The sequence below is a fragment of the Nycticebus coucang genome, chromosome 3, assembly GCF_027406575.1.
Source record: "Nycticebus coucang isolate mNycCou1 chromosome 3, mNycCou1.pri, whole genome shotgun sequence".
Lineage (NCBI taxonomy): Eukaryota > Metazoa > Chordata > Mammalia > Primates > Lorisidae > Nycticebus > Nycticebus coucang.
This window is the reverse complement of record NC_069782.1, coordinates 28,833,846-28,859,134: the sequence shown is the minus strand read 5'-3', so window position 1 is coordinate 28,859,134 and position 25,289 is coordinate 28,833,846. Positions and strand designations below refer to the sequence as shown.

At 41.7% G+C, this 25,289-nt stretch overlaps 1 long non-coding RNA gene and 2 other non-coding genes across 3 annotated transcripts; 2 read left to right on the top strand and 1 right to left on the bottom strand.

The window, feature by feature from the left end:
• Window positions 1–604: 604 nt before the first annotated feature.
• Window positions 605–22,468, bottom strand: LOC128582031 (uncharacterized). Its single transcript, XR_008378968.1, has 3 exons — window positions 22,344–22,468; window positions 20,311–20,503; window positions 605–978 (listed from the first exon to the last, which is right to left on the bottom strand). It is a non-coding gene; the product is annotated as an uncharacterized LOC128582031 (long non-coding RNA).
• On the top strand, window positions 706–768 carry LOC128582825 (U7 small nuclear RNA). Its single transcript, XR_008379255.1, has one exon. It is a non-coding gene; the product is annotated as a U7 small nuclear RNA (small nuclear RNA).
• LOC128582885 (U2 spliceosomal RNA) lies at window positions 6,229–6,419 on the top strand. Its single transcript, XR_008379306.1, has one exon. It is a non-coding gene; the product is annotated as a U2 spliceosomal RNA (small nuclear RNA).
• Window positions 22,469–25,289: the final 2,821 nt, after the last annotated feature.

Below are 25,289 nucleotides of genomic sequence, written 5' to 3'. Positions count from 1 at the left end.
GGGGTTTCAAGGTGTCCTACTTTGGGACAGTAGTCAAAGTTTGAGAACTTTGAGAAGTAGTCATAGCCATTCAGCTGGCCCATGCTTTGAATAACTGTCACTGACTTTGTGAATACAAGAACTGCAGACAAACAGCCTGATGACTTGAGTTCTGAAGCCAGACTGCCTGAGTTCCTGCCCTGAGCTCACCACTTGCTCCCTTAATGTTTCTTCCCCTCCGTTTCCTCATCTATAAAATGATGATAGGGCAGCACCGGTGGCTCAGTGAGTATGGCGCCAGCTCCATATACCAAGGGTGGCGGGTTCAAACCTGGCCCCAGACAAATTGCAACAAAAAATAGGCAGGCATTGTGGCAGGTGCCTGTAGTCCCAGCTACTTGGGAGGTGGAGGCAAGAAAATCGCCTAAGCCCAAGAGTTGGAGGTTGTTGTGAGCTGTGACGCCACAGCACTCTGCCTAGGGAGGCAAAGTGAGACTCTGTCTCAAAAAAAAAAAAAAATGATGATGATAATGAACCTGGGGAGCATTATGCTAAGTGAATAAGTCAGACACCAAAGGACCAATATGGCATGATTCGACATACCTAGGATGATCACGTTCACAGAGACAGAAAGCCGAGTAGAGAATAGCAGGGGCTGGAGAAGCAATGGCCAGAAAGGGGAGTTATTGTTTAATGAGTACAGAGTTACAGCTAGTGTTACAGATCTTGTGTTACAGCTCTTGTAGAATTCGTCTATCAGGTTTTCCGGTCTCTACCGGAAGAATCCCCCCACAAAAAGAAATGAGTGTAGAGTTTCCGTTTGGGATGTTGAGAAAGTTCCGGCAATGGATACTGGTGATGGCTGTATATGCCATGCAATGTGACCAAAATATAGACTTAAAAATGAGTAAGATGGGGGTAGCACCTGTGGCTCAAGGAGTAGAGCGTTGGTCCCATATACCAGAGGTGGTGAGTTCAAACCTGGCCCCAGCCAAAAACCTGAAAAAAATGAATAAGATGGTAAATTTTGCATTATATGTATATATTCACTACCATTTAAAAAAATTAGGTTGTTGCTACAAACATATTGTTGAGCAGAGAAGTCACACACAAAAGAATTAGCGCCATATGATGTCAATATGTAAAGTTCAAAAACAGACAAAAATTACCATTGGTGTTGGAAATCAGAATAGTGGTTACCACAGAGGGCGATAGAATCTACAAAGGGTCTTCTGGGGACTGGTGATATCCAATTTCTTTTTTTTTTTTTTTTTTTTTTTATTGTTGGGGATTCATTGAGGGTACAATAAGCCAGGTTACACTGATTGCAATTGTTAGGTAAAGTCCCTCTTGCAATCATGTCTTGCCCCCATAAAGTGTGACACACACCAAGGCCCCACCCACCTCCCTCCTTCCCTCTTTCTGTTTCCCCCCCCATAACCATAATTGTCATTAATTGTCCTCATATCAAAATTGAGTACATAGGATTCATGCTTCTCCATTCTTGTGATGCTTTACTAAGAATAATATCTTCCACGTCCATCCAGGTTAATACGAAGGATGTAAAGTCTCCATTTTTTTTAATGGCTGAATAGTATTCCATGGTATACATATACCACAGCTTGTTAATCCATTCCTGGGTTGGTGGGCATTTAGGCTGTTTCCACATTTTGGCGACTGTAAATTGAGCTGCAATAAACAGTCTAGTACAAGTGTCCTTATGATAAAAGGATTTCTTTCCTTCTGGGTAGATGCCCAGTAATGGGATTGCAGGATCAAATGGGAGGTCTAGCTTGAGTGCTTTGAGGATTCTCCATACTTCCTTCCAGAAAGGTTGTACTAGTTTGCAGTCCCACCAGCAGTGTAAAAGTGTTCCCTTCTCTCCACATCCACGCCAGCATCTGCAGTTTTGAGATTTTGTGATGTGGGCCATTCTCACTGGGGTTAGATGATATCTCAGGGTTGTTTTGATTTGCATTTCTCTAATATATAGAGATGATGAACATTTTTTCATGTGTTTGTTAGCCATTCGTCTGTCCTCTTTAGAGAAAGTTCTATTCATGTCTCTTGCCCATTGATATAAGGGATTGTTGGCTTTTTTCATGTGGATTAATTTGAGTTCTCTATAGATCCTAGTTATCAAGCTTTTGTCTGATTGAAAATATGCAAATATCCTTTCCCATTGTGTAGGTTGTCTCTTTGCTTTGGTTATTGTCTCCTTAGCTGTACAGAAGCTTTTCAGTTTAATGAAGTCCCATTTGTTTATTTTTGTTGTTGTTGCAATTGCCATGGCAGTCTTCTTCATGAAGTCTTTCCCCAGGCCAATATCTTCCAGTGTTTTTCCTATGCTTTCTTGGAGGGTTTTTATTGTTTCATGCCTTAAGTTTAAGTCCTTTATCCATCTTGAATCAATTTTTGTGAGTGGGGAAAGGTGTGGGTCCAGTTTCAGTCTTTTACATGTAAACATCCAGTTCTCCCAACACCATTTATTGAATAGGGAGTCTTTCCCCCAGGGTATGTTCTTGTTTGGTTTATCAAAGATTAGGTGGTTGTAAGATGTTAGTTTCATTTCTTGGTTTTCCATTCGATTCCAAGTGTCTATGTCTCTGTTTTTTGTGCCAGTACCATGCTGTCTTGAGCACTATGGCTTTGTAGTACAGACTAAAATCTGGTATGCTGATGCCCCCAGCTTTATTTTTATTACAGAGAACTGCCTTAGCTATACGGGGTTTTTTCCAGTTCCATATTTCTTGATGTATGAGGTGGTGGCCTGAGTGTGTTGCTTTTGTGAAGATGTATTGAGTTGTCACTTACATGTGCACTTTTCTGAATATATGTTACATAGACTTCAATAAAAGCACCCCTTCACCCTCACAAAAAAAGTGAGGATGACAGCACTGTCCTCCTCAGAGGATTTCATGAGTTAAAACACATAACACATTTAGAAGAGTGCTGGGCACATGGAGACTCCCTAAGACTATACCAGCAATATCATGAAACCAAAGATGCTAGTTCCTCTAGAAAGCTTTCTAGATTTACCCATGATGTTGAGATGTCAATCATTTCCCTCTTGTCCTCACTTCCTATTCACTGGGATACTTTGCAAATGTTCCTCTGGATTCCTCTGCACCCCAGCTTGGGCCGTGTCCCTTCACCAAAGGCCACGGCTCCTGCCCAGCAGCCTCTCCACTCAGCTCTCTGTTTCCCTAAGCTCTGGCAACTGCCCCTTTGGGTCTAGGAGTGGTGCTGAGGCCCCAGTGATTACTAACCCAAGGATACTGTACTACTATCCCTTATGGTTTCTTGTGGTTTTCTTACACCCTTCCTAGACCTTTATAGATCACCTTCTTATTAAAAATATTCTCCCATTTCCCCAATTTCAGTGCGTTATCAACTTCAGGAACCCCTCTCTTTTAGAGAAACTACAGATGGGCAGCCATGGTGACTAGGTGACCCCACTCAGTCAGGTCACTGCCAACTGGACCAGACACATGCAGCTGACGATGCGGCATCAATCACAGAGTCACAGAAATTGAGTGACTGGACACGTGGGGAGCTCCAGAATGATAAGATCACATAGAGAGAGGAAGAGCAAGGGTCAGTGTCATGGCAACCCAAAGCCACCAGCAAGCTTCAGCTACTATAGGGCTGTTGCAAAAATCAGTCTATGGAAAAAAAGGAGCAGATGTTGGTCTTCAGAGGAAAGGGAAGGGATGCAAAGTATTATTTATTAATATTTTAAGGACAATAACATATTTAAAAATGTATTCTAACAATATTAACTCTTACAGAACGTCATCTAATGTGGTTTTCCCAACTACTAAACCATGTCTTTAAAGCCCCCAGAAATATTGTTCCTACCAAAGTAGTCTGAAAGTAATTATGTCTCAATATTTACTGCAAAAAAATGCAAGAATATCACTCATCATGAAATCTTGTTAGTATATGTCTGTGTGTTGGGGCAGAAAGTGAGGAGTGATTGATGCTATTTAATAAACTGTGGGTGTCCATTAGTAAGTTTTGAAATCAATTTAGATCACTAATGAAATACAACAGAATAGAAAACATCAGAATGGATCATGGTTCAAAGAGTAAATCTTGTTTTTGGGTGGCGCCTGTGGCTCAGTCGGTAGGGCGCCGGCCCCATGTACCGAGGGTGGCGGGTTCAAACCCGGCCCCAGCCGAACTGCAACCAAAAAATAGCCGGGCGTTGTGGCGGGTGCCTGTAGTCCCAGCTACTCGGGAGGCTGAGGCAAGAGAATCCCTTAAGCCCAGGAGTTGGAGGTTGCTGTGAGCTGTGTGAGGCCACGGCACTCTACCGAGGGCCATAAAGTGAGACTCTGTCTCTACAAAAAAAAAAAAAAAATCTTGTTTTTGTGAAACTTTTATTTCAGTGATACACATACTGGGTCAAATGTAAAATGTATTTGAAAAGAGTCAAGAAGATTTTACAAATTCTGGTTAATTCTGGTTAAACTCTACTGTTCAAAAATTAGTCTGACATATTATCAATGTGAAGGTAACAAAGAAAAAAAACATGTGCCTATAGTCCCAACTTGGGAGGCTGAGGCAAGAGGATCACCCCAAGATTTGAGGTTGCTGTGAGCTATGATGCCATGGCAATCTTATTTTGAATATAGGTCTTTGCAGATGTAATTAAGATAGGGGTCTCAAGATGAGATCATCTTAGATTAAGGTGGGTCTTATATCCAATGTCAAGTGTCCTTAGGAGAAAGAGATGCAAAAAAAAAAGCCACATGAAGATTGAGGCCGAGGTTGGAGTTAGGAAGTCCCAAACCAAGAAATACCAAGGGTCGCCCAGAGCCACCAGAAGCCAGGAGAAAAGTGCGGGATAAATTCTCTCTCCAAACCTTCAGAGGGAATAAGACTCTGGCAAGACCTTGGTTTTGAACTTGTGGCCTTCAGAACTTTGAGAGAGTAAATTTCTGTTGTTTTAGCTTTAAGGTAATTTGCTACAGCAAGTCCCAGAAACTAATATACAAGCTGCAAAATTTACTAACTGTTTAAAAGGCACACCAGTTCTAGGCTTGGTTTTCCTAGTCCTTGCTTGACTTGTTGAGAGAAAGAAGAAGGGATTGGCAAGGGATTTTTTTCTGAATGGGTGTTAAATTTCCATGGCTAGTCAAACATACAAAAGCCCATGGCAATTGCCTTTTCCAGAATTGTAAAGTGGACCTTTTCTATGGTTTGAATGTTTGTGTCCCCTCCAAAATTTATCTTGGAACTTAATTCTCAACTCAATGGTATTAAGAGGTGGGGCATTGAGGAGGTAATTAAATTATGAGGGGTCCATCCCCACGAATGGGATTAGTGCCCTTATAAAAGGGCTTGATGGCATCTGTTTGGTTCTTTTTGTCCTTCTGCCATGTGAGGACACCTGAAGAAGCCATCTCTGAGAAGCAGGACCTCTCCACACTCCCCCGCTGCTGTGTTGTTCTTGGACTGATCAGTCTCTAGAACCATAAACAATAAATATTGTTGTTAATAAAGTATCCAGCCTAAGGTATTTTGCTATTGCACCAGAAAGAGACTAAGACAACCATTGTTTGGACTTTCTTTTAATCTTAGAAAGCCAAATAAATCCAGGGATAAAACTGAAGACACTGGACTTTCACTCGAACTGAAAGGCACAGTAGTGGAGCCATCAGGGATGTGGGATAGGGTAAGGCAGTCCTGGACTGGAATCCTTGCTCCACCCCTTAATTAGAGTGGTGAACTTGGACAAATTACTGAAACGCTGGGCTTGTCTCTGCTTATTTGTAAAATAAGGATTATTAAGCTCCCCCCACCAAATACTTACTTTAAGACCTTACCAGGAAGTTGAATAAGGGCAATCCCACCTTGACAAAGTCTTAGTAGTATCTCAGAAAGAAGGAAGTCAGGAGTGGACATTTACTGGATTTTGGGATCTGGGTTCAAGTGACTTCCAGAGGCTCTTTCAAGGAGGAAATTATCTGAAATTGAGCTAAGATTATAATGTAATCCTAGTCTGTGGTGTACTAAGCAAGGTGAGGGTCTTAAAGTAAGTCTTGCTGATTAAACTTGATAGATGAGCAGACTGTTGTTTGAGTTAAATTGATTAGCTTGAATTTCTTGGAACAAACAGAGAACTTATTTATTAGTTTATAGTCTATCATTTCCAGACAAAGTAATTTGTTACAGCAGCTCCCAGAAGCTAACATAAAAGCTGAATAATTTGCTAATAGTTTAAAAGTCCCAAGTGGTGGGATCGCTTCTCGGCCTTTTGGCTAAGATCAAGTGTAGTATCTGTTCTTATCAGTTTAATATCTGATACGTCCTCTATCCGAGGACAATATATTAAATGGATTTTTGGAGCAGGGAGTTGGAATAGGAGCTTGCTCCGTCCACTCCACGCATCCACCTGGTATTGCAGTATCTCCAGGAATGGTGTAACCCTTTTCATGAAAAAAAAAAAAGTCCCAAGTGGTCCCAGTTCTAAGTTCAGATACATCAAATATCACAGTGATGGTATCAGTCACAGTTTTCAGGATAATAATGACTTTCAAGGGGATGGATTGAGTGGTTCTTTGCCTTATCAATAATCTTCAAGATAGGTTCCTCTTTCGCAAATGACGAATTGGACAAAGGAGGGATTAAATGACTTGTTCAAGGTTACCTTGGAGAAATTTACAGAAAAGTTCCACTGATGTATTTTCCCCCGTAACCCAGTGTATCTTTTCAAATCCTCCTAGTCTGAACCAATTTATACCCCTGTTTACCCATCTGCTTCTCCTATAACACATACATAAGAGCAGATATTGCCTTGCAGTGTAGAGTTCCTTGTACATAGATCCCCTCGCCCAGAGGGTGGGTCTCCTAGAGCAGTAACTGTCCTGTTCTCCAAATCCTTCATAGCTTTCAGCACTGTGTACGCACTGTGTATGCAATTCAGCTAATGCACAATTTGTGTTTGCTACATTGAAGTGGAACATCCCAAGGATACGAGTATTTTTCTACTACCTTTCTGTGAGTGAGCTCGGTTTTGTGTAAGTCTTCTTTGATTTTCACGATTCTCATGTAAGAAGATCTTTGAGAAACATCTACAGCACCAATGAGCCTGGAAGAGCCCAGGCCTCTCACCACCTTCTGCTGACCCTGCAGCTCTCAAAGGCAGACCTTTCTCTTTGGAAAGAACTAGGGAAGATGGGCAATCCCTTCCAGATAGCTTTCAGGAGTGACACGTCCTTGACACTTCCTGAGCTAACTGTGGTCTGAAGGCCCACAGCCATGTGAAATATGATTTTAACGACTGTCATTACTTCTTTTATTACCACCCCGCAATAAAAACCACCATCATCTTGATGCGATTATTCCTCACTTGGGCAGTGCCTCCCGACTCCAGCAAGCAACAGAGCACATGGTCTTTGCCAACAGTAATATCCGTCACTGGAGGATAAAAATCATAGTAGCACCCAGCTTGTCACAGTGGGTAATGGCTCTGGGCGAGTCGCAGTTTCAACTCAGCTTGGGTCTTTCAAAGACGTGGACCCCTTTTTCATGGTGCTCCATAAAATTGAAAATGGAACAACACATGTGCTGAATGGGATTTTCCGAACAATGAAAATCCTATAATTAGGAAGCAATCGTTAAAATTATATTATCCCAAAGAGCAAAGGATAGTAACAAGTTAATACAATTACCAATTCAGCTTTTTTAGAGATAGAAGCCAACAGTGCAATTAAATCCTTAATCTATATTTTTTCAAGGGCCTAATGAAAGGGAAACAAATGAACTGAATCCTCTTCTTTCTACCCTTGCCTCTGCTGTGCTATCACAGAGTACGTTTTCTACCTCCCTCTCTTTAATTTCATTTGAAAAATAAAACAGGCCTCCGGCTGTGAAATGCATTATGCTCTACAACTGTGCATCTGCAAAAGAAGCCATTATTTTTGATGAAGGTTACCAAGAATTTTGTATCACTGCCTGGCAGCTTCCTATTCCCTTGTTAGCTGGCTTATTCCAATTAACAAAAGATTCACCAGACACTGATTTGTGTGTCAATGTCAGTGTGCACAGCGTACATTGTGACCTGTCCTCACACAAAGTACCAGACTAACTCGTCATCTTCCCTCTGACTCTTCTCCCACACCAACCCCATCTACTTCAGATGAGTAATCTACCCATGACCTCCCAGACATGGGTTTCACTACACCTTTATGTCTGTCATTCCCTCTGCTTCCAGGGTCATTTTGGAGCAACTACCAAATGAAGGTGACCACTGTTGGTCACCCACGTAGGAGGACACTGGTCTGGCATCCTAACTGGCAGTTCACTACTGCAGAGAGGACAGATGAGAGAGGATAACGCAGCTCTTTAGTGCTAAAGAAAAGAATCCCAAAATTCACTTATCTACCTATAATTATCATCTTTAGTATCCATCAGTACCAAAGCAAAATAGTTCCTATTTGGACACACATTACTATAAATGAACAAACAAATGTAGTAGACTTTTGGCCGGTTCTAAATGCAGAACAGTGACCTCTGAGTGATTATTTTGATCAACCCAACTCATACATTTCTGGTTCAGCAGAAGTACTAGATGAGAAGACCCCAAACTGTGTAAAAATGGAACACAAATTTATAAACAGTTAATTTCAGTACGTACAGTATATGGCAAATTACCCTGTATTTCACTGATCCAAGATGCTGCTGATCATGAGACACATCATCATTTAATATGTCAAGAAGAAGGAAAAAAACCCACCAGTTAAATTATGACAACATGCTTCCATATCAGAAATTTTCATTTTTTATGTTAAATTTACAACCGATAAATACACTTTTATTTAAGAAATGTGGGACCACAAGGTGAGCATCCAAGCCCAGGTTTCCACATTCCCAACAATAACGTGGTCATGACTGACAACTGGCCAGTGGTGACTTGGACACCATCAATTGTAAGACGCAATTGGTTTTGGTTTTGCTGGTTCGGCATTAGTGAAATACAGTATCTGTATCCTTCCAGTAAGCACCTCATGCGGCCAACAGCCTCTCCTCACCTGACTCCAGCCCCAGCCTCACAGGAGGCATGGGACCCTGTGTGTGTCCCAGGAATTTTCTCTTCCTTTGCCGACTCCTGTGCCCCAGAATGCCCCTCCCTGAGCTGACTGCTGCTCAGGGACCAGGGAATTGTCCAGGCTCAAGCCTTTTAATATTTTACTTTTAACACTTGCCACCATCACCTTGTTTCCACTAACATTGCATTGGGTTTATTTCTTTATTTTTGAAGTTTCTTTTTCTTTGCTTCAAGAAAATCTTACCTTGGTTAAAAAAAAAAAAAAATTAACTGCTCCTGTCCTCTCCTGGGAGGATTGGTTTTATTTATTATTTATTTATTTTGAGAGTGAAAAGATGATTGATGATTATTTTTAATGTATATATTTTTCATTGTAGTACCATATACATAGCATGACATTTACCATGTTAATTTTTTCTTTTTGAGACAGTGCCTCACCCTGTTGCCCCAGGCTGGAGGGCTGTGGCAACAGCCTAGGTCACAGCAACCTCAAATTCCTCTGCTCAAGGGATCCTCCTTGCCTCAGCTTCCTAAGTACCTGGGACTACAGGTGCCCTCCACAGTGCCCGGCTAATTTTTCTATTTTTAGTAGAGATGGGAAATCTCTCTTTGCTTAGGCTAATCGTGAACTCCTGAGCTCAAGGGATCCTCCTGCCTTGGCCTGCCAGAGTGCTAGGATTGCAAGAATAACCACTATGGTCAGCCTCTATGCTAACCATTTTTTATTCCAATAGAATATTTTAAATTTTTGTGCTTTGCTTCTGCTATGTTATAAACACCATAATACATTGTTACTATTTTTTCCCCAGGAGGCATGTACAGGTCTGCAATGATTTGGGGTAGAAAAGAACAGAGTTCCAGGGTGCTAGTTCAAAGACTGCCCCCCCACCTCTCCAGGAAGCCTCCTAAACACATCCGTTCTATTAGCCTATCTTTTTTTTTTTTTTTTCCGTCATTTAAAAAATCTGTTACAGCTATAAGGCAAGATTAAAGGGAACACCTTATCCCTGGGGCTTCAACTCCTGACTGAAGGAGAAACACAGGCCTTTAACTCTTTGTGGACATCCCTGAGGTTATCCAATCATCTCATGACCCCTTGGCTAGAGTGGGGGAGAGTTGCCTATGTCCCTTAGACACACACACACACACACACACACACACACACACACCCCTCAGGTTGACTATTATCTGTTTACTTTATTTCACCTCTGAAGAGGCTTTTAATATTCACGTCAACCTGATTTCACCTGCATAAAAATGTTCAGGGACATGTGGGCATTCTGTGATTTGTCCTGGTTCTAGACATCCCCGAGGGTGGTCCTGACCCACATAAAAACAAGTTTGTTTCAGAGCCAACTTCAAAGTCTATCTCTCTGCCCCCCAAACCTCAGGTGATCTTATTCTCTGACCAGTGATGATTCTGAGACTCTGTTCTTTGTCTGTGATATTTATATGCAATGGTGCACTGCTGAATATTTAACAACTGGCTCTGGGGGTTGGAGGGGGGGAATTGTCTTTGTAGAGTTAGTCTGTTTCTGTGGTTTAAATACTCCCACAATGGCCTATGTCAAGCCACTGATAATGATAGCACTGACCACAGTGGAAGAATGAACAGCGGCACAACATTACGTAGTATTTCTATCACACAGGTACAATAAACGTAAATCACCTCAAGCCCAGAGATAAAAGTAAGAAGTAGTAACACAACTAGGAAATCATGATTTTGACTGTACATTACCTTTGCTATTAATAGAACTTATTTAATTATAAGTTGACATAATTTAATTTTTAATAATGTATATGTTTAATACCTAGCTCACAAAACTCAGGACATTTTATCGATTGGCTCTTGCAAGCCTGGGATGAGCAGCTCCCCAAAGTATTATAATAAAAATACATGCTACCTTACATTTTTTTTTATCTTTATGTCCCTAGTTAAATTTCCAGTATAGTTAAATTATATACTTCAGATAATGAAGCTATTGGTCTTATACTTCTTTTTATTTACTCTGCTGCTAAACACAGATAGGTAATTAACTTCTAATATTAATAATGACATTTACTCATTATAAATGTTTTTAAGCAGCCATGAACATTTACCAAATACAAAATTTAGACATGCCCCAAATCTGACTCTTTCTGAAATCGTATCTTTAACTTAAAAAAGCTTATGACTAAACAATATGTTATCAAAAGGACAAGTTACTGTCAATGTAATTGAATCATTTTTGCCACCAACTACAATCTCATGAAACCTTAAGAACAAGTGACGGGCAGCACCTACGGCTCAAGGAGTAGGGCGCCAGCCCCATACACGGGAGGTGGCAGGTTCAAACCCAGCACCGGCCAAAAAAAAAAAAAACCAAAATAACATCAGTGACTGGCTTTGTTATCAACAATGGTAGGAGCACTGATCAATTTTCAACACCAACAAACAAGCAAGGCAGATTTCTATGATTGTTGAAGTTAGAGCTCTAAGGTAAAGAGTATTCTTGGAATTAGGAGTTCCATGCAGGGGTAACCAAATGAAAAATGTAATTAACCGAACTCCCAAGAATGATCAATCCCTTTAAAACTTACATTTACAAAGAATTGGGATAAACCCTAAAATGCCAGCTTATTATCAAGTAGATACTTTATTGTCCTCATTGGAGGAATGGTTTCCAGTAACAATGATAATGATATTGATATTCATTAGCCAGGACTCTTCCTTTCCAGAAAACAAGGAATCAAATTAGCAACAAGAAGAATATTTGGTGAGTATCAAGCCAGAACACAGGAAATTTAAAGGTCTTAAAAGATACATCCTCCAGGATATGAACAGTCCAAACAAACCATTTCTGTTCTACCATGGAGTATATCTGTCTAACCCCCAGACTATTAATATCTACCAAAATGTGTCAGTCATCCTTTAAAAGTGCTGATAAAGTCTTGAAAATCCCCATTGTATGCCACCAAAAGTGCGTATCTTGTGGTAGAGAAGTTACAACTGAATAAATTTTAGCTTTGTACATCACGGTTAAACAGCTGACACAGCTTACTGAGACTATGCCCCAGTCCAGGGTTGGCAACCACATAACACACGTGCTGCCCCCACCCCTTCCTACAATCTTGGCAGACATCACTAGTTGATCACTACACTCTTTTCCCCTATTGAGTCTGAAAGTTCTTCCTGACACAATCTGCTAGGCAGCACTACTAATCCTTGCTTTGGTCTCCAGGTGAAGAATTAGGAAACCAGGCACATGCAGGTCTCTCACAGAGAAGGTAAAGGCTCTATGTGACCAAGTGCATTAATTCAAGTTCATTTGGATGGTGCGCCTTCCTGTAAACTCTTGGGTACTGACTACACAGGGAATATCAAGAGCTCTGTGTTGGCTTTGGCTTTTCCTTCCTCCAGTGTTGCAATATGGAGGTGCCAATGTCTTACTGAAACAGACCCAATTGTCGACCGTCACTTTTGTCAGTGCATGTCCTTACACATTTAAGCTTTCTTTGGCTCTTTGCTGTTTCCACCATAGGGTGCCACTGGAAGAAAGAGACAGTAAAGCTGAAGGGAAGCTGTCTTTCTCCACAATGCCCTCAGGCTGACTATGCTTAGCCTCACCACCCAGTTGAGGAAGACCTCACTAGTCAGTACCGCCTCTGGTGTACCAAATAGGTAGCCACTTACCAAACAAAACCATCTCTTCACTTCCATAGGCTACCTACCCCTCTCCTCTGATCCCAAATACCTTGCATTCTTCTCACTTTCCTGTTTGCTTGCCTGTGTCCCCTGCCATCATGGTACCTGGTACAGAGTGGGTCTTCCTTGAACATCTGAGTGTTAAATTACAGACCTCATGCACTGAAAATCACAGGCCTCTCATTCAGGGTGACAGAAATGAAAACCACACAGGTATGAAGTTGTAGCAAACTTTCTACAAGTTCATAGGCATGTACTTCGGCCCTGCTCTCTACTTTTTCATTCTAAGAATTAATTCCCATATGGCCACTAGTTTTCTGCTCTTTCACCCAGTAGAATTAAGCTTCTTAACTCTGCATTCATGAGATTTGGTACAGAAAGAAACTCAAAATGTCATTCAACCTGAAATTGTAGCAATTTTCATTGCAGGTCTCACAGGAGAGCTTTGGGGACAACCCTCCAATCAAGATGATTTCTAGCTGATACCCTTTCTCTCCCCTTGAAATTCTCAGAGTTTTTTTCTTTGTTGACTTTAATTATGTTCTTCCAATAGCCCTTTGAAATTGAGCAAGTTCCTGGGAGTATTTTGAAAGACCCTATGAGCTCCTGGGTCAGCATTTTCAATCTCTAATTATAACTTTACCTGATGGCTTTCACTTAATACTTTAAGGTGGAGCTGAAAGTAATTGATGGTTTTGAAACTATCTCTTCAATAGTAACCATCAATGTATCAAGGCTTAATTCCTCTTATGATTTCAGAGACGTTGCTACAGGTGAAGAGGAAACTTATACTATCATCCATCCTAAGAAAACAGAGGGATTTTATTAGAATATAGTGAAATATTTATAAGAACATTAGAGCCTGTAGAACCCAAGGACTGAATTCACCTCAAACCTTCTTTTGCCTACTTGCTTTCAAGAAAATCTATCATGGGATGGCCTGGATATGTCACTTTGGAAATCCTGCTTTTAATGAACAAATGAGAACAGGTGAGTAGTTTTCTGCCAAAAGAACATTTTTCTCACCCACTGTCTTTCTGAAAAGATAAAAATGTGCTCAAAATACAGTATAGAAATAAAGGGACTATTATGAAACAGAGACAAAAACATTTTGACACCAGAAAGAAATGTCAGTGATATTGGAGAATTCCTTTAACAGAAAGAAGAGGCTTTACATTTTGTTTAGATAGAAACTCTGTCTCTCAGGCTTTAGTCATGACTTTCTGTTCTACCAAAGCTTTATTCTAATATTTGGCTTCTTTCTCTTCTCCTAGGCTTCCCTTAACACCTCTGAGTTCCTTTGTTGGTACTCATTGTCTTTCTGACAAGCCATTTCTGTTCCTTCTACACTCCCCTCCCTGCACCCAACCCCCTTCTTCCATCAAATGTGTCCATATAGCACCTTCACCAGCCCATTCCAGGTGCCTCCTTCATTCATTCAACAAACCTGTGGTTTGGATCTACCATTGGCCAGATGTGGTGGATACGGACACAAAAAGCAGCCCACATTCTCAAGGAACTTACGGTTCAATGAGAACAAGACCTTTTAGGAACTGTCTGGCAACATTATAAACTATATTAAATTTTCAAGCTATATTCACGTTCTCAGGGACTAGCATCTATCTCTCTTCCAGGTTGGGATTCTGATGAACTGACACATTTGTAACACTGATCCAGTGGACAAGGTGCAGTTACGATTGCGTAACCTAAGCCTAAAGACCCTTAGTACACCAACAGTGGTGGAAGAGAAATCTTAGGGGAGACTGGCAGAATTCTGGAACTACAGCAAAGAACGGGCATTAATTCTTAGAAAGAGGGCCCTACTTTTCCCTAGCTCAGAGGTTCTAGTAAGATACTGTGTTACTGGGATTAGGCTTTTCCTATAGCAGAGCTCTATCAATCCATGTTAGGTTTTCCTGGGATAATTAACAATCCCCTCCTTAGCATTCTACCTGGTCAAACTACCCATGCCTCACATAAACTTCAGCGTCCACAGCGAGATTCTGAGATCCTTTCATCCTTCTTGCTTCTCTGGCACCCTGCAAAAAGTACCCAATATTTTTAGGAAGTAAATGATCCTTAATGCCAAAAAGCACATGCACTCTGGGTGAGCTGGATAGATGCCAACTGAGACAGAAGCCTCCCTCCAAAGTTAAAGCATTAAAAAAAAAAAAAAAAAAGCATTCTGGATTTCACCCCTCCCTCAAGCCCATACATACTTAAAGTCAGCGTCTATGTAATGCTAATGATGATTAAATCAAAAGGCATTCATTTAATGGAGCTGGGGCTGTACCCAGCAGTAAGCTGCCTTCTGCCATATGGCTTTGGGCATGAAGTGATTAAACTATAATGTCTGGAGCCTCTGTTGCCAGGCTATTTAATGGTGTTATGCATCACAAGCCCTGAGATGGCCGGGAATCTGTTTTCAGTTTGCATTCCCAGTGAAAAAAAAGGACTCCTTTCCGCCCAAAGGGATTTAAATCCTCCTCCACTAATCACTAGGGCATACAGAATCACACAGACCCTGCATGCAGTGAGTAGACATATTATACATGGGCCCAACTCGAACTCAAACTGGAGACAGAGACCTTCATTAGTCAGCCATTCTCAGGGTTTAAAAACAAAGAGAATGATCATCTTTAGTGACTTAATAAAGCAAGAAAAAGGAGAGACCTCTTGCTTGAGTACCGAGCCCTGAGACCAGGAGAATTTGGGGCATAGTAAGAAGGCTGCAGCCTGAACCTGCTGGAACACTGCTCCCCCAGCCATGATTCATCACTCCCAGGCACCGGCCCCATCTTCCATGCGAGGGACTTTGCTAGGCACTGTGGCTTCTATCCCTCATTTAATCTTTATAACCACCTCTGTCAGGCGGTACTATTATTATCCCCATTTGACTGATGACAAAATGGAGGTTTAAAGGAATTAACCAGACCAAGGTCACAGCTAATTAATGGTAGCACAGAAATTCAAACAGGTCTGCTGGACTCCAGAGCCAAGCTTCTCTCACCACAACGCTAAGTGAGCATTATTACAAGTTCCTTAGTTAAAGGAAATTGATGATAAATACCACGAGGTTTCCTAGTTCCTTGTTTTTAAAATATAATCAGTAAACTAGGTATGATCCTCATTACAGTGGGTAGACTTCTTTTCTTTCTTTCTTTTTTTATTTCAGATTAATATAAGGGTACAAACCATTAGGTTACAATGTTTGCATTTGTTAGGTAAGTTGTTGTAGTTGTGCCCCTCGCTCAGGAGATGTGTCATATGTCCTTATGTTGTGCCCATTAGATGAGAGTACACCAATTGGGTAGATTTGTTTTCAACATTTATTGGATTTATAAAATCCAATGTGAAGTTACTATTTTAAGTGTTGTTACATATAGACACCTAAACCAGCAAATTGCACCTATTCTCAACAAGATTCTGGAAGCTAGAAAGAGGAAACATGGAGAACTATTTTCTGTTCAGAATTCTGCCTCAGTATGGCTTAGCCATCCTCCTTGCTATCCATCATAGTAGTATAAGTATTTTAGGAATATAACACAGTTCCTATTCCGGGAATCATATATTTCTACCGAAGAGACTGGAAACAGAGGGCTCAGTAATCTCTAGAATACAAGCAGTTTCATTCCTCAGTGGCTCAGACAGTACCCTAGACATTCAGAAACTTGAAAGACCTCAAAAGAAAGCCCTTGCTACTTGTCTGCCTGAAAGACCAACTCATAGTCATCTTCCTACCAGATTAAAATCAGAAAAAGAACTCTTGTTCACATGCTTGACTCCGAGTGAATAGATCATTTAAAATCATAATTGCTTTGGAACTTTGGATGCCCATAGGCAAAAAGTCCTATAGAGAATTTAGGGGAAAAAAATGCAGGCATTGTACCAACCAATCCATTTGGAAATTTCTAGCATAACTCAGAGTTAGAAACTTCCTTTTTACAAAAGACAGAGGTACTGTCTCACCCTCAGTAAAACAGGAAAAACAGCTTCTTTCCTGATGGGTCCTGCTTCATTAACTTTTAACTGGTGTTTTAATATTCAGTTTGTACTTTTAAACTTTTAAAGCTTTTATCAGATGTTCTTTGAAACCAAAAGCATACCATTGAAATACATGCGTTTCCAACGTGATCAGATTTCTTTTAAACTTATTCACAAAGACCTTGAGAGGACAAAGAATGCATTTAATGATAGGAACCAGCATGGCGCCGGTAATGAATGGTTCTGTTCTGCCAATAATACCCAAAACTAAGTCAATGATTTTTGCAATCCTTGTTTTGCTTTTGAAATTTACAGTAAAGCACTTTCACATATATTATCTTATTTACTCCTTCTGACAATCATAGAGCCGAGCAGAGTGGGTTTTATTATCCTCATTTTAAAATAAGTAAACTATGGTTCAGAGCACTTACATAACGGAGCCAACCTTACACAACCAGTCAGCTACAGAGGCAGTGCCAGAATCCCGGCCGTCTGGTTTCCAGCTCATTGCCATTGCCATTTACTATTTATATCAAACAATATAACTCCTATCTTACGTGATCGCTGCAAGAAAAGGCTAAAAATCTTATTTGTCTTTGGATCCTTGGCACCTGACTTGGGATGAGTAAGAATTTATGGTGGATCAGAAATAAAGAACCTTTGTTCTAATGTCTGGGCTTTTCACAATGACTGATACCAGTTAGTTGGGTTGAGCTAACACTAATAAGGTGAAAGTTTCAGGTTTTAAGTATGTGTTGACAGTGACCTCTCTTGTGTCCCATGGCCATACGGTGGATTCCTAAACACAACTATTCCTCTCACTAACCTATCCTAAGAGGGGGATGGAAAGTGTGGTAGATGGATTGGTCCAATTTCCTCTTCAAAATCCATCTTCCCCTGATGACAGGGGGCTGTCATTCCAACAGCTAACTTCTCAGAAAACATCTTTGCCTATAGTCTCTCCCTGGAGGATGTCTAGATGGGATCTTACATAGTAATGGCATGATCTATTCCCAAGCTTTTCTTCCTCCCCCAACCTGGGGTAACTAGAGCCAAGATGGTGCCTGGGCCAAAGGCAAAAGACCATCCAAAACCCTTTGAGGTATCCTGGCAGGAAGGTGTGTTCTAAGAAGAATGTTTCTTATGCATAATTCAAAGTGAGTATACAAGAAAAGAGTAACTCAGGAGTGAGAAGAGAGAGAATCAGAGATGGTGGAGTGTCAGAGCAGAGAACTCCTTAAACTTCTTACTTGAGTTCCAGCCAGGAGCTGACGACTGTCTGTTGGAACCAGGGCCGGGTTTTCTTCCCTACTAGGCCAGTTTCTTTCTTTCTTTTCTTTCTTTTTGTTTTTGTTTTTGAGACAGAGTCTCATTAGGTCATCCTGGGTAGAGTGCCGTGGCATCACAGCTCACAGCAACCTCAAGTTCTTGGGCTTAAGCAATTTTCTTGCCTCAGCCTCCCAAGTAGCTGGGACTATAGGCACCACCACAACACCTGGCTATTTTTTTCTTGTTGCAGTTGTCATTGTTGTTTTAGCTGGCCCCAGCCACGTTTAAATCCACCAGCCTTGGTGTATGTGGCTGACGCTGTAACCACTGTGCTACAGGTGCCAAGCCTAGGCCAGTTTTTCTTTAATCTTTTTTTTATCCCAATCCTTTTAATAATCTGATAAAAGGCATGGATCTCTTTTCCCAGAAATATATATGTATACACACATTCAGACCAGTGATTATATTTAATTTCAAGGGCTATCGAGATCCTCTAAGGCCAACTTCACATTCACTAGGGATCCATGGAAGAGAAGTTAAGGAATCTTGTGTAAACTCTTAGTTCATCGCAGATGGCTATGATGTCACATCTATGTCTGAAGCTCAGCATTTAATACAGGGCCTGGAACACAGTGGGCATTACATACATCTTGGTTGAATTAGTGAGCAAATGCACGCATGAATGAGTGAATAAGTAGATGAACAAAAGATAGAATTTGAAGTTCATGTTCTGTTGACAGCACATTGGGAACATCTCCTTCCTTCCTCTTATTAAACACTTTATGAATATACGCTGGTTAGTATGTCAGGAAGAAATGTTGATACTCAAATGGTATTTAATATGTCCATCAACATAGTTGATAGTCACACTATCACTTCCCATATTCCAAGCAGAAAGGGCATTGTACCTACTGGTATAAAAACAGGAACTTGGAACGTCATAGCCTAGGAGGGAAGCTCTATTTTCTGGTAGATGTAGAAATAAAAAGTTGCTATGTTTTCTACCTGATATGCATGTGATAATTATTTTGAATTTTAAGCTACTTTTTCCTAGTACACAATTTAAAAAATAATAATAATGATATTTGTATTTCTTTCTGACCTTTGGGAGAGAATTCCAGTTATTTATAATAATCTAAGATTCTGTTGCGGTGGGGGTCGGCTGGCTCCTCAATCTGTCTCCTCAATACTGAAAAGGAGAGAAAGGGAGAGATAGAAACAGGGAGAGAACAGCCCACTTTATTTCTATTGTTCTTGCCAGCTTTACTTGAGTTATTAACCATCTAAAGATTGACCAGAATGCAAACTCTTTGAGGACAAGGTTATGCAATACCTGAATACCCTTTATGATCTCATCTTAAGGAATTCTCTTCACCCATTTTAAATACCAAGAAATTGTGGTACAGCGAGGTTTGGAGACTTGCCCACACAGCTAATGAAGGCAGAATTGGGGTTTGAACTGAGAATACATTGACTGCAAAGTCTGGGAGCTACTAATCTCTTGCTGCCTGCCCCGAGACATTAAATTATGTCTGAATCAACTCCATTTTTACACATCACATATTTCAGACCAGTTCTGCTTCATAGAGCAATCACATGAGGTATGATCCAAGTATTGCCATTAGGTCCTACCCTCCCCAAGGAGAGATCAGGACCCAGAGTATGGTAACTCCCTCCAGTCTAAGGAAAGAAAGCAGGAAGTCGGGATAAGGAGCTGCTATGATCCAGCAGTGGGAAGGTCAAGTTAAAGAACAGAAAGATATAACATGATCCAGACCCTAGCTCTCATGTTTCATAGGCAAGGAAAGCTGGATCAGGAGCTGAGACTCAGACATTATTTCTGCCTCAAACAAGACCTTGCAGGGTGATCTTGGGCCAGACCCACAAATTTAGCTTCTCTCCTCTTTACAATGATGTAACAATGTCTGCCTAGCATTCGCCATTTAAAGTCAGTTTTTAAAGTAGAATGGGCACAGCCCTCCAAGCAGTCTCTGACATAGATGTTCTGCCCAGGCATACAACAGAACATGGTAGAAGACCAGACCTCAGGCTCCCTCCAGCCCCAGGACCTTCCTCTGACCACGGAGAGCTAATCTGTGCCTCCAAACCCTAAGCCCTTCCCCGTCCCTGTTGCACCCAGGCGTGCAAAGTGAGCCCTAGAGGTCACGTCCCCCACACGTTCTCCCGTCAATGTTCTTTTCCATTTCCAGACACTGCAGCACCACTGCTATTCAGGATTAGGATTTAAGAGCTCCAGAAAGATGTGGTTTCTTGTCTCCACATTAAGTAAATAGCCCGTGGCACTGGCTTCTGGCACGTGACAACAGACACTCACCGGGCAGCAATTGAAGAGCTGTGTTTACATGACACTTAATACCCTGGAAGGCAGTGGGCATGTGGGGATGCTGCCCCCAAGTAACCCAGCACGTGGACTACTGGTGAACACAACAGGGTCTCCACTGTTTGCTCAGCTGTTACCGTTTCCCACGTTGCAAGAAATGGCCGGTTCCAGGGGATGACCCCAGCCTCTTAAATAGAAAGGGGTGGTATGTTAGATGTCTTCCAGCTAGCAGAAGAGAAAGGTGCCCTTTAAGAAAATGTGTTTAATGTCAGGAGGAAACGTAAGGCAGCTTTGAAGCTATTTTCATAGTCTTTAAATGAGAGAAATAAATCCCCAGAGCTGAGAGCTGCAGGAGGCAGGCAGCCCGGCTGAGCTCAGTATTCCCTTTATTTTAACCTGCTGGGGAGGACCTCGTGGACCCGTCTCCATGAGGCACGTGATGTACATTGTCTGCTTAATCCTCATGACGATATATCCTGCTCTGGCCCGAGCCAGTGATGTGACCTTCAGCCAACTGTCAACATCTCTGGGCCTGCCCTCTTCTAATGCCAAGGTAAGAATTATCAACATGTATGTCGAAATCCGCAAGGATTTTGCCAAGGAATGAAATAGAGAGGAAGACAGTGAGCCCTGTTGAGGGGGAGGACTGTAGGAGGGCGAGGCAGAGACGCAGACTAAATAAGTGGGTGAATATCTAGGAAGAAGAGGGAAGACAAGTTCAATAAGCAGTTTCAAAGCATGAACCTCAAAACAAGTATCTCTCTTCCTTGCAATATTACTGTTTTGTGCAGGCTTAAGAAGCTAGACTATCTCCTGTCTGCTTCAGAAAACAGACAGGATAACAGGAAACAGTTCTGGATTCCACTGTGATTATAGCTACTTAAGTTGACTTACCAAATACTGTCTCAAACAGATGGTATGTAACATTTGATTAAGAGCTTATCCTCCAAGCTCAACAGGGAACATTTCTTTCCCTCTTAATATAGAAAAAAATGCAGAGAAGAAGGGAAATAAACCAACAACCTTACCCATATTTCATATAGATCAGCTTGGCCCAGTGTTTATGTCTTTTCTAAAATGAATCTGGGCTTATTATGCAACTCGAGACCAAACTAGGTAATGATGACACCATAGGATTTTGGTGAAAAAGAACACTGATCATCATTTCATGTAAGCCCTTTATTTTATAGGTGAGGAAACTGAGACACAAAAGGGAAGCTGATTTGCCCATAATCACGCTGTGGCAAATATGGGGCCAGGTGTCCTAACTCCAGGTCTGGTATTCACACCAGCCTTTACACATATGTGCATGACGTTCAAACATACGAATTCGTCAGCTCCACTCTTACTAAATTGGCAGCAATCTGTGATAAGCAATTATCAGAATTTGAAGCTGATGGGTAATGCCATTTTGGGTCCAGTTAATGAACCAAAAGCTCGGTTCTTCAAAACACTTAACGTTAATGAGCATTTGGCTTCAGTATGTGACAAGTGTTTTCAAAACATCGCAGACAATTACAATATTCTTAGCTTTGCCTGGTGTAAATACACGATGAAAGAAAGTCAGAGTTTCATAAACGACAGTCTCCAGAATGGAAATAATGAGTCCCACAGAGAGGGTACAACGTGTTCATTTTTCCAGCCAGCCAAATGCCATTTGGGAACTAACGAGGTCACTGAGAGATTACCAAGTGTGAGCCTTCTGCTGAGCAAGGATGCAAAGGTCTCTTTTCACAATACTAAAGCAGAGCTAGCAAGCGGGACCAGCTGCGGAGAGCAGCAGTGGAGGAATTCCTCCCGCCTGCAGGCTCTGTCATCCCCCACCCCCACATTAAACCGCATGGTGACCAGCAGTGAACAGAGGAGAGGGTTCCCCAGCATTCGGTTCTGAGATGTTCTACCAGGGGAGAAGAACATACTGAGAGAAGATGGGAATTTATCTCACAATATCTCTACATTGGGAAAATAGCAGAGAACAGAAACCGGAAAAAGGTTTCTTGTGGTTAGAACAAGGATAATGTCCTCACCTCCAAGCTCTAGGGTCTCCAGGGCTGTTCCTGCAGAATTTTGTCCTCTGGGTTTCCTGGAGCAGTTCTTTTATGATTGATGGATGGATTGTTACAAGCTAAAAACCCAACTGTGAATCCTGTTAGGTTTTCTGAAAGATAGAGGGAGGATTGCTTTACCAAGTAGTCTTATGATAGCTTTACCCTTTGGCTAATTTTACATTAATAAAAAAGATGTTAATCAATTAGCCAGCTGGTGTCTATCACCCCTCTTGATAGCTAACACTTACTGAGAAGTCATTGTGGGAGAGAAATGATGTGGATTTCTTCCCCCACATTATCTCACTCACTGTTCACCATGAGGAGCCTATAGCTCAGCGGCTAGGGCACCAGCCACATATACCGGAGCTGGCGGGTTGGAATCCAGCCTAGGCCTGCCAAACAACAATGATAACTGCAACCAAAAAAATAGCCAGACATTGTGGCAGGTGCCTGCAGTTCCAGCCACTTGGGAGGCTAAAGCAAGAGAATCACTGAAGTGCAAGAGATTGCGTTTGCTGTGAGCTGTGACACTACAGCACTCTACCGAAGGTGACATAATGAGACTCTGTCTCGAAAGAAAAAGAAAAAGAAATGGCAGTAATAATAATCACACTTGGGCGGTGCCTGTGGCTCAGTGAGTAGGGCACCGGCCCCATATACCGAGGGTAGTGGGTTCAAACCCAGCCCCAGCCAAATTGCAACAAAAAAATAGCCGGGCGTTGTGGCGGGCGCCTGTAGTCCCAGCTACTCGGAAGGCTGAGGCAAGACAATAGCCTAAGCCCAAGAGCTGGAGGTTGCTGTGAGCTGTGACACCACAGCACTCTACTGAGGGTGATAAAGTGAGACTCTGTCTCTTAAAAAAAATAACAACAATAATAATAATCACACTTACATTCTCCCATAGTCACTAGAAGTGCTGCAAAAGAGATGATTTCTTAGCATGGGGTACTGAGGTGCCCATTTGGAGGAGAAGAGGAGCTGAGTATACAAATAATTTATTTTATGTATATACACGTGGTTCTAGGCACCGAGGATACAGCAGTAAAGAAAATAGGCAAAGTTTCTCCTGCTTTGTAGGTAACTTATTTATATCTGGTAGTTTTTGCTGCCTAACAAACCTCTCCAAAACTTACTGGCTTGAAACAATTAACATGTGTTACTGCTCATAAGTGTATGGGCTTCCCAGCTGGTTTTTCTAATCATGGCTGGACTCACTTGTCTATCTGTAGCCAACTGGCAGATGAACTGGTCTGGGGGAGCTCTACTAAGAAGACTCATCTCTTCTGCCCAAGGTCTCTCGTCCTCCAGCAGTTCTTCTGGTCTTGTTCCTATAGAAAAGGCAAGGGGGGTTGGAAATATACAAGGCCTCTTGAGGCCTAGATCGAGAATGAACATAGTATTATTTTTGCTACCTTCTGTTGTCCAAAAAATGCCATAAGATGAGTCCAGATTCAAGGGTTGGGAACAGAGTCCTCTTCATGACTAAAAGAGTTGCAAAGTCACATTGGAAAGCACCTGGATTGCTTTAGGTGAGGGTGGTCATTAGTGGAGCCCATCTACCACACATATAATGAGGAATAAAAGAAGGCTAAGGAATCGTGGAAATACTTCACTTCAGTCTCCCAATAATCCTGTGAGGCATAAATCTAGTAGCAATTTCTATTCCCCTGATGAGGAAATTGAGACCTACCAAGATGATAAAACTTGCCTACAATCTATGAATATTTGATGATGAAGCCAGGATTCAAACAAGAGACTCCAGTACCTGAACACCAACCCACTGTGTGATTCTGTCCAATGTCTCTCTCAAGAAAGAGAAAGTACCAGGTGTGGCTTCTACCCTCCAGGCCCTTATGGTCCTATTGGGGATACTGAACATAAATCCATGAAGAAACATACTAGCTCATTTCCCAAAAAATCAGAAGAGATTAAGGAGGTCATGACAGAGGACAGAAGCTTCTTTCAAGAAGGGGAGAAGGAACCAGGCTTTTGAGGGTGTGGGCAATGAACAGTAAAGATGAGGGTTATCTGATAATGGCATCTCCTTGCCTCCCTGTAGAAAGAACTTACAGAATGGGTGGTGCCTGTGGCTCAAAGGAGTAGGACACTGGAACCATATAACGGAGGTGGTGGGTTCAGGCCCAGCCCTGAACAAAAACTGAAAAAAAAAAAAGAACTTACAGAATAAACTTCAGTTTCTTTAGGATGAAATATGTTTAATGCACCATTCTAATATCTTTAGTATTTCTAACATATGGCTTGAGAGGTCAGCATTTTATTCAACTGCAAGGGATGGAAACCGTAACGATGACATTTTTTTCTCAAATAGGGATTTTTGACTGTTCTGCATAACAAGGGGTATGGAGGACGGCAGTCCAGGACTTCACAGTAGCCAGATAATGTCATCTAGGAACCAGGTTCTCCCTTTCTCCTCTGCCACCCTATGACCTACCCCAGTTCTCAGGTTCTCCCAGTCAGGATGGCCGCTATACCCAAGGGTATTCTTGCGCATGCCCCAGTAAGTGGGAAGAGAAGGACCAGAAGCCCCGGGTGAGCATGGTAGCACATCCTGACCACGCGCTAAACACCCTCCCATGACTTCCGCTCAGGTGCACCCGTACTGTTCTCTTTGTCTAGAATTCAGTCATGCATAGCTGCAAGGGAAGCAGGAGAAGCTAATGTTTTCATTTTCTAGATCCACAATATGGAAAACAATGTGGAACAATGAATAGATTTTGTATGATCAACCCACAGTGCCAACTTCAGCCTGCCCAGCACCATCTCCCAACCCTTGCTCCAGCCACTCCCACTGAAGTCCTCTTTCCAAGCACACCTCAATAAATTGCTGTCTTGGTTTCCCTTTCTCATGATGCCCTTTTCCCTTCACAGACTATTGACCTTCTTCTGTGACTCTTCCCCATCCCA